This window comes from Toxorhynchites rutilus, chromosome 1, assembly GCF_029784135.1.
Source record: "Toxorhynchites rutilus septentrionalis strain SRP chromosome 1, ASM2978413v1, whole genome shotgun sequence".
NCBI lineage: Eukaryota > Metazoa > Arthropoda > Insecta > Diptera > Culicidae > Toxorhynchites > Toxorhynchites rutilus.
The window spans coordinates 199,250,490-199,266,289 of NC_073744.1; the positions used below are offsets into that span (position 1 = coordinate 199,250,490).

Consider the following 15,800-nt stretch of genomic DNA (forward strand, 5'->3'; position numbering starts at 1 on the left):
ATTTGCTGTGAGGGGCATTCGAATGTAATTTTACATGTTATGAAAGTTGACATTATTTTCGCACGACAAAAACATTGATTAAACTACAGAAAAACAATTTTCTCAAATCATATATCATACCTGTTGTCGCACTCAATGCGAAACTTCCATTGGAATCCTTTTATTTATCCAATTACAGGAACAGGAATTCATTGAAGTTTCCCTCGATTTTATTTGACGTTTAACATGCCGGACCAGTTAAAACGCGAATGTCGATAAGTGGTCTTCTCTTTTAGCCCAGTTAGTGAATGTTTACTGTAGTTACATCCATATTTCAATTTAGTGATAATTTATACTATCGGTTCGTTGTATATTTTCGTTTCTTTTACGTCCATTATTACTGAAGAGAGAGAGAAATTTTGAGCGAATTAGTTTCAACCTGACTCTGAAATCAAAAAACGTTTTCGGGTTCACGAATGAGGCGGTTTATTGGTGTGCGTTACATAACCTGAAATGTTTAAAATCGCGATGAAAAATATATCATGTACGAGGGTCACTATTTATATTTCGGGAATTGGCAACACTGATGTCATGTGAGTCCATCTGACGGTTCCATCGTAAAGTTTGACATTTTTGACGATATACGTACTCAGAACATTTTGTCATACGGACGCTATTTGTTTATTTTATATTTAGTTGAAAGTTTGGTCTCGACAAAAAAATGGAACTGAATCGTGAACATTTTCGTGCGATGATTTTTTACGACTTTCGACGTGGATTATCACAACAAGAGTGCGTCAATCAACTTAATTTGACTTTTGGCGATGAAGCTCCATCAAAAACCACTGTGTATCGCTGGTATAGTAAATTCAATCGTGGTCATAGTTCGCTGCCCGACGAGTTTCGTGAAGGTCATCCAAAATCGACTGTAGTGCCAGAAAACATCGATGCTGTGCACGAAATGATTAGGCAAGATCGTCATGTAACCTATTGTGAGATTGAGGCATCCCTAAGCATTAGTTCCACCAGCATATATGCGATTTTACATGAACACTTAGTTGTGCGAAAATTATGTTCACGTTGGATCCCACATAATTTGACAATCGCTCAAAAAAAAGGCTCGTGTCGATTGGAATAAATGCTTTGAAAATTGGTTTAAGCGCAATTCGCAGCTTAACTATTTGTTTTTGTTCCTATTCCCGAAATATAAATAGTGACCCTCGTATTACTCTTTTTTAGCAGGGCCGAAGGCAGTTTTAAATAGTTAAAATTTGAATGAAAATTTGTACTTCATATTATTTGATTATTAGACACTTGTAGTCCAGACATCTACTGAACTATTTGCCAATACTTTTCTTGTTATTTCCACGAAGACTTACCATCTATATATATATATAAAAAGACGGGTGGGTAATGTCGGGGACATAACCGGAGTGACGTAGGACTATACAAAGGGGACAGCTTTTGCTAAATATATATTTTAAATATATTGTTTTATTTTCTTCTCCTACGTGAATACCTACCTATCTACCTGAAAAATGGATTAGTTTACTGTTTACTCTTCATGAACATGTTGGGGGTTCTGAAAAGAACCTTTGGTGTTGTGTTTTTGCGTTTTTTTCTTACAAACTTTCTCAATTTTTTTTTATTTTTGTCTTATAGTTAATTCTTGATTTTTTTTCCGAAGGCTTTGTACTTATTAAATGTTCAACGCCGGGCATCTTTCGGCGTATGCACATATCGTACAATCAAAATGATGGCTGTGATAGGGGATGCATAGGTGGTCATCAGCTCATTCACTATCATATATTTCACTATTGAGCACATTACCGTACCTTAAACTGTTTCCGTGTTTCGGAGACGAATGAATTGTAAGATTTGTAGTTTCCGCAAACAAAGTAAATAAAAATGAAAAAGAACTGAGGTTTTGGAGACGAACTCTACGATCTGTCGAGAAATAAACGAGCTATAAGCGTTCTGAAAAACCAACAGTAAATACATGGACGAATGACCTTCGGATTAAAGCCCTTTAAAATAAGAACAGAGGAAGATATAGGGGGTGAAATGGAAATCTAGGCACTGAACAAGTAGGAAAAAATGCAAGATGCTTATAACTCGAGCATTTCTCAATAGATCGCAAAGGTTTTTGCATCAATTGATAGGAAATATATCTACGCATCTATCATAACGAATAACATTTCATTTTTCTTGAGATAAATAATTGAATAATTGTGAAATATCAAGCATTGTCAAAATGCACTATGTGCCCATTTTTGATTGGTCCATTTTGTGCTCCTCAAATCGTATCGACCAAAACGGGCAACCAGAGCAGCAGCGAAATAGAATGAAGCACCATTGGAAAGGAAAAAGAAAAAAATGAACGAAACAGTGGTCGCAGTCTCACACATGCGTAATTCTCGAGCCAGCCATTCAGCTTAAAAATCCCCGCTCCGCTGCCGTAACGATCATTCTCATTCAAGCCGTACACCACATCGTTTCGCAAAATTCCGCTCGAACCGTGTTGATCTGGAGTTCCCCGCAAGGGTAGCTAGGCCGAGCGCGTTAGTACCAGTGCACCAGTCCACCTAGTCGGAGTTATATAGTTTCGGCCGCCGAAGTGATCGAGTTAGCTGGCAAAGCTGCTCGCGACGATAAGAAAACCCGCATTCGGAACAGAACACATTCGGTTCGGTGGACATCAAGACAACAATGGGTAGTTGCAGCGAGTGGCGAGTGGCAAACGCAATCGCAAAACGGCATCAGGTAGCAGAAGAAAAAAGTTTGTTCTTTATACAAACTGCTTTGATGGCAAATCCAGAACAAGGCGGCATCGAGGGCGTTCGAAATGATTTTTTTCAAAACCACGAGTACTAAGTTTTCTAAATTGGAATCATTCCATAAAACAAGGCGCTTTTCAGGGCCATTAAACCTTTCAAAAAAGAGTTTAGGAAATACAGTTCAATGCTTTCTAAAACAATATCCAAAATAATAATAAAACACAAATTGATTTTTTCATAATTTGTTTGCCAGGATATGATGAGTATGTGAATTTGGCAGTTGTTCTGAGCTTATTGATTTTCACCAATTCTTAAATTGCTTCTAGATTGAAAGTACAGTAATTTACACTTATCTCGACATTTAGCTAATTGGACGGACCAGTAATGCGACATATTTAGTTGGACATTTTTGTAAACATAGAGTTCGGGGTCCAAATTATGACCCCACATTGAAAGTCGACACTGTACCACTGTCATCGCAAATGTTCAATTACAGGTTAAAATTACCTCCAATCCGATACTGAGTGGTGGTAATGCCACGTGCCATTGAATGTAATTTACTGTAAAATATGTCACAAGCTGGATGGGAAGAAATTTTCCAACTGTGAAAGCTGTGGCGAGTGGCAAATGCAATCGCTAAACAGAAAGGTTTAGCCGAACAAGATGGGGATATCGAGTGGTAACAAAACAATAAACTCTTTAGATTGAAAATAATTTTGTGATCCTGAAAAGGACCCTTTTTAGCCTGCATGTGAATCCAACGAGCGAACAAATCGTAATGAATGTATTTTCTTCTTTTTCTTCTTTTTGGCTTTAAGAGGGTTTACACTTTTCAGTTCATTCGCCTCTAGTGAATGTATTTTTTTTGCCATCGCTCCCTTTTAACGCTCATTCGTTCGTCTCGTTGGATTCGCCCCTCTGGCTGAGTCTGCCGATTTGTCTCTATCCTGTGAGTGTGTACCGCTAGAGTATAAAACACGCGGACCCCAAAAAAATATCTTATTTTCTTTCAAACCGTAAACCCGTGTGGTTGTATGGCATCGGCATCGTGGACGTAACAAAGGAGGACAAGTTAAGGGAAAGGCAAAGTCTCACTCGAACCGTGCAGGTCTCCAGTTCCCTGTTGGTCAGATTCACTAATTGCTCCGCAAGGGTAACTAGGCCGAACGGATTGGTCCCGGAGCACCAGTATACCTAACAGCGATTATAGAGCTTCGGCCGTCGGAGTGCTCGAGTTGGCTTGCAAAGCTGCTCACGACAATCAGAAAACCCGCATCAAGAACAGAGCAGCTTCGGTTCGGCGCTCATCAAGGCAACAATTAGTTTCAGTGAGTGGCAAAGTGTTTCTCCGGCACGTCGCATTAAATGTAATTTACTGAACAACATGTCACAAGCTGGATGGGAAGAAATTTTCCAACTGTGAAAGCTGTGGCGAGTGGCAAACGCAATAGCTAAACAGGAAGGTTTAACCGAACAAGATGGGAATATCGAGTGATAACAAAAACACAACACCAAAGGTTCTTTTCAGAACCATCAACATATTCATAAAGAGTAAACAGTAAACTAATCCATTTTTCAGGTAGATAGGTAGGTATTCACGTAGGAGAAGAAAATAAAACAATATATTTAAAATATATATTTAACAAAAGCTGTCCCCTTTGTATAGTCCTACGTCACTCCGGTTATGCTCCCGACATTACCCACCCGTCTTTTTAATTCGGAAACCATGCATGGGTTTGTGAAGACTGAATGATCAATTTAAAAGACCCCAACCACCAATAAGTTCAAGGACAAGATAAACAAAATAAATCAGTTTATATTATATGTCATATTATGTCTCTTTAGAATGCATTGGTATTGTGAAAAACTTTCAATAACTCTTCTTTGAAAGGTTTAATGGCCCTGAAAAGCGCTGTGTTTTACGGTGGCTGGTTTTGCCACCAAAGCAGTCTGTATAAACGAACTTTTTCCTGCTTTCGTTTTGCGATTGCGTTTGCCACTCGCTGAAACTAGTTGTTGCCACCGAACCGAATGTGCTCTGTTCTGTTCGGTTTTGCGGGTTTTTTTTATTGTTGTGAGCAGCTTTGCAAGCCAACTCGAGCACTCCGGCGGCCGAAATTCTATAACCGCTATTAGGTATACTGGTGCTCCGGCACCAATCCGTTGATGCGATGTGATGTGAAACGATGCCACACAACCAAACTGATTTACGGTTTGAAAGAGAATGATATATTTTTCAGCGGATCCGCGCCTTTTGTACTCTAGCGGTACACACTCACAGGATAGAGACAAATCAGCAGACTAAGCCAAAGGGGCGAGTCCAACGAGACGAACGAAAGAGCGTTAAAAGGCAGCGATGGCAAAAAAATACATTCATTACGATTTGTTCGCTCGTTGGATTCACATGCAAGCTAAAAAGGGTCATTTTCAGGATCACAAAATTATCTTTAATCTAAAGAGTTTATTGTTTTGTTATCACTCGATATCCCCATCTTGTTCGGCTAAACCTTCCTGTTTAGCGATTGCGTTTGCCACTCGCCACAGCTTTCACAGTTGGAAAATTTCTTCCCATCCAGCTTGTGACATGTTGTACAGTAAATTACATTTAATGCGACGTGCCAAAACACCACTCAGTGTCGCATTGGAGGCGATTTTAACCTGTAATTGAACATTTGCGATGACAGTGGTACAGTGTCGACTTTCGATGTGGGGTCATAATTAGTATCTCTATGTTTACAAAAATGTCCAACTAAATATGTCGCATTACAGGTCCGTCCAATTAGCTAAATGTCGAGATAAGTGTAAATTACTGTACTTTCAATCTAGAAGCAATTTAAGAATTGGTGAAAATCAATAAGCTCAGAACAACTGCCAAATTCACATACTCATCATATCCTGGCAAACAAATTATGAAAAAATCAATTTGTGTTTTATTATTATTTTGGATATTGTTTTAGAAAGCATTGAACTGTATTTTCTAAACTCTTTTTTGAAAGGTTTAATGGCCCTGAAAAGCGCCTTGTTTTATGGAATGGTTCCAATTTAGAAAACTTTGTACTCGTGGTTTTGAAAAAAAACCATTTCGAACGCCCTCGATGCCGCCTTATTCTGGATTTGCCACCAAAGCAGATTGTATAAAGAACAAACTTTTTTCTTCTGCTACCAGCTGCCGTTTTGCGATTGCGTTTGCCACTCGCTGCAACTGCCTGTTGTCTTGATGTCCACCGAACCGAATGTGTTCTGTTCTGAATGCGGGTTTTCTTATCGTCGCGAGCAGCTTTACCAGCTAACTCGATCACTTCGACGGCCGAAACTATATTACGCCGGCTAGGTGGACTGGTGCACTGGTACTAACGCGCTCGGCCTAGCTACCCTTGCGGGGAACTCCAGATCAACACGGTTCGAGCGGGATTTTGCCTTTCCCTTCACTTTTCCTCCTTTGCCATGTCCAGACATGGCTGCTTGGGTTGGTTTGTTGAAGTGTTTTGATGCGAACCGATGTGGTGTACGGTTTGAATGAGAATGATCGTTACGGAAGGAAGGAAGGAAGGTATTGTATTATAGAGACTTTAAACTTTTGCAGTTCATTCGTCTCTAGCCTTGAGAAAGGCCCTTTGAAAACTCTACTCTATTCTACTCCAGCGCTACCACCTCCGCCCTCTTGCCTTGAGAAAGGCACTCGATCCCTCGCCGTCCAGCCCGTCCAGCGATGTTGTCCAGTCGGTGTCCACACAAAGAATGATCGTTACGGCAGCGGAGCGGGGATTTTTAAGCTGAATGGCTGGCTCGAGAATTACGCATGTGTGAGACTGCGACCACTGTTTCGTTCATTTTTTTCTTTTTCCTTTCCAATGGTGCTTCATTCTATTTCGCTGCTGCTCTGGTTGCCCGTTTTGGTCGGTACGATTTGAGGAGCACAAAATGGACCAATCAAAAATGGGCACATAGTGCATTTGGACAATGCTTGATATTTCACAATTATTCAATTATTTATCTCAAGAAAAATGAAATGTTATTCATTATGATAGATTCGTAGATATATTTCCTATCAATTGATGCCAAAACCATTGCGATCTATTGAGAAATGCTCGAGTTATAAGCGTTCCAAATCTTGCATTTTTTCCTACTTGTTCAGTGCCTAGATTTCCATTTCACCCCCTATATCTTCCGGTTAGACGTAGTCCTACGTCAAAATGGATTTCTGTCTGTCTGTCTGTCTGTCTGTCTGATTCTTATGGACTAGGAAACTACTGAACCGATCTACATGAAAATTGGTATGTAGGGGTTTTTGGGGCCGGGGATGGTTTTCATGACAGTTTGAGACTCCTCCCCCCTCTCTTAGGGGGGGGGGGGTCTGCCATACAAATGAAACACAAATTTCTACATTACCAAGCAAGCAAACCAAACCAAATTAGGCATGTGGAGGTTTTGAGGTGCAATAAATGTTTCTATGCTGGTTAGGCACTCCATCTCCTTCTCTGATGGGGAGGGCGGGTACAAATGAAACACAAATTTCTGTATAACTCGAGAACTAATCAAGCAAACGAAACCAAATTGGTCATGTGGAAGTTTTCGGATGCAATAAATATTTCTATGGTGGTTCGACACTCCCCCCCCCTCTAAGGGGAGAAGAGGAGAGGGGTCTGTCTTCATTCTATTATATTTTCTGTATCAAACATTTATTCCATGTAACGGAGAAACATGTTATCTGCAAGTGGTTGAAAAATCTTGAACGAGAATTGTGTATGAAAATAATCTGATATTACAATGATGAGTTTTGGTAGAGGTACCAGGAATTTTTTAGTAAAAGATAAATTCAACGGGGTCGATTAGAAGATCAATCAATGAACAGTTCTGCGATTGGACTCATGAACTTGGACTTAGTAAGAAAACGTGAATGTTTGAAGGTAACAAATAGAACAAAAACAAATTTTGGGCGGTATGAAGTTTGCCGGGTCAGTTAGTTATAATATAAAGTCATTATCAGACAAAGTTTTCGTTTGGAATTTTTTCTCAATTCCCGAAACAAACGTGCTACTTTATTACATGGAATATATATTCGATACGAAAAAGTAAATTTTCATTCATAATTTTTATTTTTAAAGCATGATTGTTCTACCGGAAAATCTGTAACCATTTTCGTAAATTTTCATTCATAATGAAAGTCACCCAATGAAAGCATACGAAGCTCAATGCCGTTTACGCGAATATACCCTACAAAATTAGAATCCGAGTTGGATTCCGATTAGAGATGTGCCATCCACTTATGAGCCCTTCATTCAGATCACTTCATCATAGTGAGCGGATTCGGATCGGCTCGCAATCAAAAAAATCTCGTCAGCTCATTACGGAGCTAGAGAGCTGATGAGCTGATGAGCGGCTGAGCTGTTGAGCTGATTTGATTTGAATAGTTTTTCCAATTCCTAGCGTATCATATATCGTATATCTAGCATATTGGAACCTAAATAAACATACAATCATACATACATACAAGAAAAACTGAATAAAGGCTAAGTTATAATTTGGGAAACGTATAATTTTTTTTCAGTACTGTTAGTAATTGAACCAGAGTTGGATTATAGTCTCTTGATAAATAAAATGAACCATAAATTTTTTTCAACATATCATACTTCTACTATCAAATATACGTTTCCTAGTCTTTTTGCTCTCTCCACATTTCAAACGGAATGAAACAAACTTTTTTATTGAAGGGTGTGTCACATCAAATTGCATCACGGAAAAAACGCTGTAGAAATTCGCCCAGTACACCGATCCTTTTGAAAATATTAGACAGTAAAATAAAAACTATTAAACAACTTTTGACATTTTCTTTTTATTCATACTTCGAGCCCAAGCCCGTATGCTCGCACCTTCCTCTTCACCCCGTCCATAAGGTTCTGTACAACGTCAGGTTGTAGTTTTTTTTGAACAGAAATCCATTTTCTCTTGAAGTCCGCCTCCGATTTGACAACTTTTGGGTTCTTCCGGAGGGCCTGCTTCATAATCGCCCAATATTTCTCTATTGGGTGAAGCTCCGGCGCGTTGGGCGGGTTCATTTCCTTTGGCACGAAGGTGACCCCGTTGGCTTCGTACCACTCCAACACGTCCTTTGAATAGTGGCACGAAGCGAGATCCGGCCAGAAGATGGTCGGGCCCTCGTGCTGCTTCAATAGTGGTAGTAAGCGCTTCTGTAGGCACTCCTTAAGGTAAACCTGCCCGTTTACCGTGCCGGTCATCACGAAGGGGGTGCTCAAGAGCAGATCGCTTGCCACACCATGTACTTTTTGGCAAACTTGGATAGTTTCTGCTTGCGAATCTCCTCCGGAACGCTGAATTTGTCCTCTGCGGAGAAGAACAACAGGCCCGGCAGCTGACGAAAGTCCGCTTTGACGTAGGTTTCGTCGTCCATTACCAGGCAATGCGGCTTCGTCAGCATTTCGGTGTACAGCTTCCGGGCTCGCGTCTTCCCCACCATGTTTTGCCTTTCGTCGCGGTTAGGAGCTTTCTGAACCTTGTATGTACGCAGGCCCTCCTGCTGCTTGGTCCGCTGGACGAATGAACTTGACAAATTCAGCTTATTGGCGACATCCCGGACCGAACTTCTCGGATCACGTCTAAACTGCTTAACTACGCGCTTTTGATCTTTTTCACTGACGGAGGATCCATTTTTGCCGTTCTTCACCTTCCGGTCGATGATTAGGTTCTCGAAGTATCGTTTTAGTACTCTGCTGACCGTGGATTGGACGATTCCCAGCATCTTACCGATGTCCCGATGTGACAACTCCGGATTCTCGAAATGAGTGCATAGGATTAATTCACGACGCTCTTTTTCGTTCGACGACATTTTTCCAAATTTACGAAAAATTGACAGTGAAGCATGGCCAACGTGATCTATACACTCTTATCTGATTATAAGCCAAAGCTGAAGATATAATTCCTAAAAATTAAATTTCTACAGCGTTTTTTCCGTGATGCAATTTGATGTGACACACCCTTTACTTTAAACTTAAAATGTAGTTCTATCTTATTTCCATTGTTCTTTTTGCACTATGCAATGGTCAATTGAACAATTGGCGGAAAAATGTAGTTCGTTTGTTTTCTATGTTTAAATATTTTTACCTTTGATAACAATACCGTTTTTATAGTGTTGATTATCATAAGAAAAATAACACTCCTAATCGTTGGATCTTTTTTGACAGCCGTTTTGATTCAGGCCGCACTACCTAGGTTACAACGTACAATTTTGAAATTGAAATGTACGTTATATCGAAGTTTTCCTGTGAGCATTCCAAATCAAACGTGCCCCTTTTCAATTTGAATAAATTTAAAGATGCAAGCCATCCTTATTTTGAATATGCCGCGTGTCGCTCGCGCATCGTTTGTTGTAGTCGTTCAACTGTCAAAAACTATTCCACACCAAACAACAAAGATGAATGCAGAAAAGCTCTAGCAACAAGGTAAACATCTGGAGCATTACATCCAGACTCATTGGAAATCAGAAAAAAGCAATGGGGAAAATAGACCATGGCAAACATGCTAATTTTCCAGTTTTCCTTTTCCAGCAGTCGACATTGGAACCAAGGGAGTGCACTCGGGAGAAAAATGCGCGCCAAGACGATTGAATAGAATCGAGGACCGTATTCACCAGGACTCCAATGTTTAACAATTATACCGAGATTAGCAATTTCCTTGCTTGTTGCATATTGTTTTGCTGTTGCCTCGCCAACTCATCATCCCACAGTAATAGCGAAGTGGCCGTAACACGAGATGATACAAGTAATTACGAGCAATTTCGTTCCTGGCCCGTGATCTTGCATTTGTTCTGTTTTCCGAGTCTAGTTGGGTAGCCACCGGTTGCTCCGAAGGCCTTATTCCCTTTTCTGGCTAACGAATGGATTGACAAAAGAAACAAAGCCCTCCACCACCGGAGGAGACGCCATAGCCGGTGGGAAAAATTAATTATTAATAACAACATCGTTCAACAACGGGGGAAAAAGCTATCTCCCCCATCTTGAAGTTTCTGGAACTGTGAGCGCGGTGTGGGAAGCCGCCGTTATTCGGGGCGCAGGTGGCTTCGTTCCAGACGACGGCATATGATGGCACCCGACTGGGAAGGAAGGGGCGAACATTCCGTGTTTAAAATGCATATGCCCGGAATGGCTGCGAGTGATGATTGCTGGTGATATCCAGCCAGGGAATTCTAGACAGGTAACGGATTCGAACAATAACAAACGATCACGAAAGGAGTTGAATCTGGCGTTGATCAATCGGCAATTCTCGGACAAATGATGAATTAAGTCATCCAACATTAAATACTTAACATACCAAAGCTACCAAAAGTTCATGTTCGCTATAAACACACACTCAAAATTCCCAGATGCAGCAGCAGAGTCGGAGATTTGCAACAATTTATCGAACGGTTCTTTGGAACAGATCATCCGCCAAGCCGTGGAAATCAATTAGGCACATCCGTTGCTCCAATCACTACTGCTGGAAATGTTCACCTTGATGAAATATTTAACGCAGACCCTTTCGGCACAATCTTTGCTGCGCAGAAGGCAAACAACAATCAGTTCCCCCCTCGAGCCCTCAAGCCCATGTATGCCGCGGGCATTAGAGACCATCATTCTTTTCTTTACTTCCATCTCCTTCTCCAGCTTCTTCGTATCGACTAATTTAAATCTCGTCAGAATCAATTATTTGAGCTCGCTGCGAGCGCATCCATCCGCTGGGTAAGTGGCGGGGACCCAAGAACCCGAGAAGCAAACATGATTATTTTCGCACCCAATGATGATGGCCCAATCGCGACGCGTTGCCCATATGTGTGGGGCTCTAGGTTCGATTACATGCTAGGCGACCGTCGCTGATCAGAATCCTAGAATGGTCCGAGATTCCCGTTTCTCGGCTAATGACGGATCTTCCAGCGATTGTTGTTTCATTATGCTCGGTCTAATTTTCAATTAACGGTGAAAGTCATACACACGGGTGAGCCTCTCTTTCCACACTCCATACACGATCGACAAGCGAAAGGGTCAAAACATCGAGTATCGAGTGCAGCAGCAACGGCTCCGTAAACCAGTTCGAGGCGGCAAAAATGGACCATCCGGAGCGCATATAAGTGGGATGCATCTCGGTTGAGCTAGATTTTCTGCCGGGGGTTTTGTATTCGCTATCGCCTATCGCTTCTGGATCGGCTTTTGCAAAGTTTTTGCCTCTTGGTTGTGTTTCAGCTTTTCTTCTCCCTACCGCTTATCCCTATTTGTTTGGGGTTTTGAATGAATGCTTCCTTCGGGGAATGCACTCAGAGAAATTTGCGTCGATTCCTTTCTTATTCTTTTGTTTATGCATGAATGCTCTGAATATGTTTCGATCTCTCGATTTTCATAGAGACAAGCAGTTTCAATTACTGCAATTCCTTTCCGACGCCCGCCGACTGGTTGCCAGTTCGATGACTGCCGAATCGTAATTGCTGCTACAAATTGGAACCACAGAGCAAACAATTTATCGAGCCTAAAATCAGCAGAAAGTAACGTATTTCATGGCACAATCCTTGATGGGGCTCACCCGTTCCTGACCGAAGGGTTTTCCACCGTCAGTAAGCGACGGCCCAAAAGAATTCTTGTTGTGGTGAATCACACCGTCGGGAATGGATTTTATGGCTGCGTATTGGATGGTTTTCCAGAAACTTGAGAGATGTCGTCACAAAACGAAGAATTTCCAAATTTTCGATTTTCTTCTGGTTTCTTCACGAGAAAGAAAAGACTTCTGACTTCTATCGGTTTCCAAGCGAATATATTTCCCATAGCCTACTTGCAGTTACAATATCAAAAAAAATGGAAAAATAATGGCATACTTCAACAATCCTTTTTTATACTCAACAAACGCATTTGTATTGGCACAAAACGCTTCGACTGAGCGGCGCGAGCAATCAGCACCGCAGTATTATTTCTAAATTAGTTCTCAACTTTAACGCATGGTGTTATCTGATCGTTCTAACTAAACTAAACTAAAAATCGGAACCACAGTGCGAATCGATTTATACCTCGTAGCATCGAAGGAAAAAAACCAAACCAAAGCTAAGGGTGCTCATACACTGTTTGACCGAAGCCAAATATTTGACTCTTTTTGACAGATAAAATTTGGTCAACGTGTACTGATCAAATATATTCTACACAAAACACGACAAGCAAATATTCAATTATTGGATGCCTAAAATATTTTTTCAGTCTGTTCTTCGAACCTGTCGGTACATGGTTAGGTTACCTTGGATATTTCAGTTGATTTTTTTCCATGTTCGGTGTTTGATATTGTTTACTACTGTTTAAAATTGAAGAGTGGTAAACAAAATAGTGTTTGCACAAATATCAAATCAAACCTTATCTGTCAAAAAATATCAAATATTTGACCTCCGGGCAAACAGTGTACGGCCACCTTAAGCTAACGCCCCCAATTGTATGCAAGAGTTTTGCTCGTTGCATTTTGAGAGAATGTGAGCGGTGAGTAAAATCTGAACAACCTACCTATTTTATTCGTTATGTTGTTCACTTGGTTCCACTTCCACTTCCACAAAAATTGCTGGAAAACTGTTCTATTAGTTTGTGTATTGAAACGAAATCCATGAATTAATTGAAAAGATATCACCGGACAACATCTATACACTTTTTCCACCAGAAACATTGAAATGGGCCCCTAGATTGAAAGGTTACCCAACTAACAATTCCCCATCAATATGACGTTTTTATGATAATTTTGTTCAGCTCTATGCTTGAAATTTTGTTTGAACTACACTCTGTCAAACTCTGATTCTATTTCGATACAATCATACATTGTCGAATGCTTAGAACAAAGTATATTTAACGTCAATTTCGTTCAAAAGAGTTGTTCGTTTATTTATTGTGCTTAAATATGATAATTTCAGCTGTCCAGTTTCTATAAGACCATTTCAAAATTCATGAATATTATCAATGAAAAATTCAAAACCATCGGCTGATTTACATGTCAATAATTGGCAACTTTGCCATTTCGACTAATAACCTGGAAAATTCGTGTTGGGATACTATTTACCAAATGCTGCTGAACGATTTTCTCGACATATTTTCCATGTTTCCGAAATTGCGACCTTGAGCTCTCCTAATTTTCTAATTTTTTTAAAAAAATTTCTAATTTTTTTAAAAAAATTTCTAATTTTTTAAAAATTTTTTTAAATTTTTATTTAAGATCTCTACTGTCAACAAATGGACCGTTTGATGATAGTGATTGACCAGAAACGTTCAAAACTGGAAATTGGGATAAAGAGAAGATTGTAAAAATCTATTGTTAGAGTTTATCGCCCATGAGGACTAAGACGTCTATGATAGAGACATTATGAAGCTACCTTTAGAATGGCAACAAATTTGTCAACAAAACGGTGTATATTTGACCCAAATCGAATAATCCGAAGCATATTAAAAATAGTTCTGAATTTCACCCAAAAATTATGGATTACTTTTTTCCCAACCTAATATTCCAATTATTGTAATATATTGGATATTACAATACAGACTTCATCGAACTGCGCCCGCTCGGAAAATCATTTAGTAGTGATTGCGATGTGAGATGAGGATGGTCAGATGATTATGCTCTTCTCTCCCAATTCCATTTCTTTTCTGTAGCCGTACTGAACGGAGCGTTTAGCAAAAATCGATGTATTGATGATAATTCGATGCACATGGGTGCCATTGACCATGGATTTGATAGTGAAGAATACGAAATTTTTGATATGGTGTAGTGGATATTTGAACATATTAAAGATATCACATTGATGGTATCAGCCTTCTAAATTTATTTGTTTACGAATGCCCCAATCGATCGTCGTTTCCAAATGTTGGGAAGGGGGGTATCATTTGTGCTGAGTAACTCCGAGAAGGAATTCATTCCTTCTTTGAGCGATAATAATTGTGCTCCGGATCAACGAAATGGTATGATGATCATTTAACACAAAAATAAAATGTCCAAGAGTTATATGCTTTCTACTTACTGACTCTAAAAATTGTTTCCATAGTTTGAAAGTTTCTTTGAAAATAGGCTATTGAAATCACACAAGTTTGTATATAAGCCGGTGTCCGCTTGGAAATCCATTTAGTGGTGATTGCAAAGTGACAGGGAAATGCTCTCGCTCGCCTAAACACCATGCTCTTCTCTACTAATCTCATTTCTTTTCTGCCACCGAACTTTGGAATCTATTGCTTGCCATTTTACAATTACACAATTATTCTCATCATTAAGATAGATGCCTAGAATTATATCCAAACAATTGATGCAAACATCTCAGAGGCTTGAAATTGCGACAAGATAAAAATTTGTTTTGAAAGAACAAATTGTGGGAAATGAAGTGGCAAATTTTCTTAGCTTTATAATGGACGTTTTTCTGTAGTACTAAATTTCTGAGTTTGTTAAATGACAGATTGAAGTTGATTCATAGAAGAATAATGTTTTTATGTGTTTTTTGAGTTTTATGTGTTTTTTTTTTATTCTTACTATTCAAACCAATGATCATATTCCAAGGATCGGCATACTAAATGAAATATTATTTTTCTATGTACATACATTTTTCAGTCGTATAATTATTGAATTATTCAATTTATTTCGATGAAATTGCTTCAAAATATTTTTTTCATAACTGATGCTCTTACCACGTTTTGATTTTGTTATTCAATGTCCAGTTTCTATGGTTAAGCTTAATTCGTAAATTACGCCACATTTGTCATCATTGGTGGAATACGATCATAAATGTTGTTATGAATAGCACAGCAAGTTAAGATTACAATACAGATGTGTTTAATTTGATAATGCAAATAGTAACGACATTATACATAGACCGATAAAAATGCGTTACGATATTTGTTCACAGCTCTTTCAGCGTCTATATATATTTTATTCAATGTTCAGTTCGTAATTTCTATCCCATTCGCCGTGTTTATCATGATCATGCTAACATTAATAACATTATATACGTACCTCCCACCTTATATATGTTGTCTCGCATCGTTTTAGAGACGCCTCAAC

General features: G+C 39.5%; 1 protein-coding gene across 3 annotated transcripts in view; it reads right to left on the minus strand.

The window, feature by feature from the left end:
• LOC129763342 (rhophilin-2) overlaps positions 1–15,800 on the minus strand; it is a 263,041-nt gene that overhangs the window by 165,835 nt on the left and 81,406 nt on the right. The gene's annotated exons all lie outside the window — the stretch shown is intronic.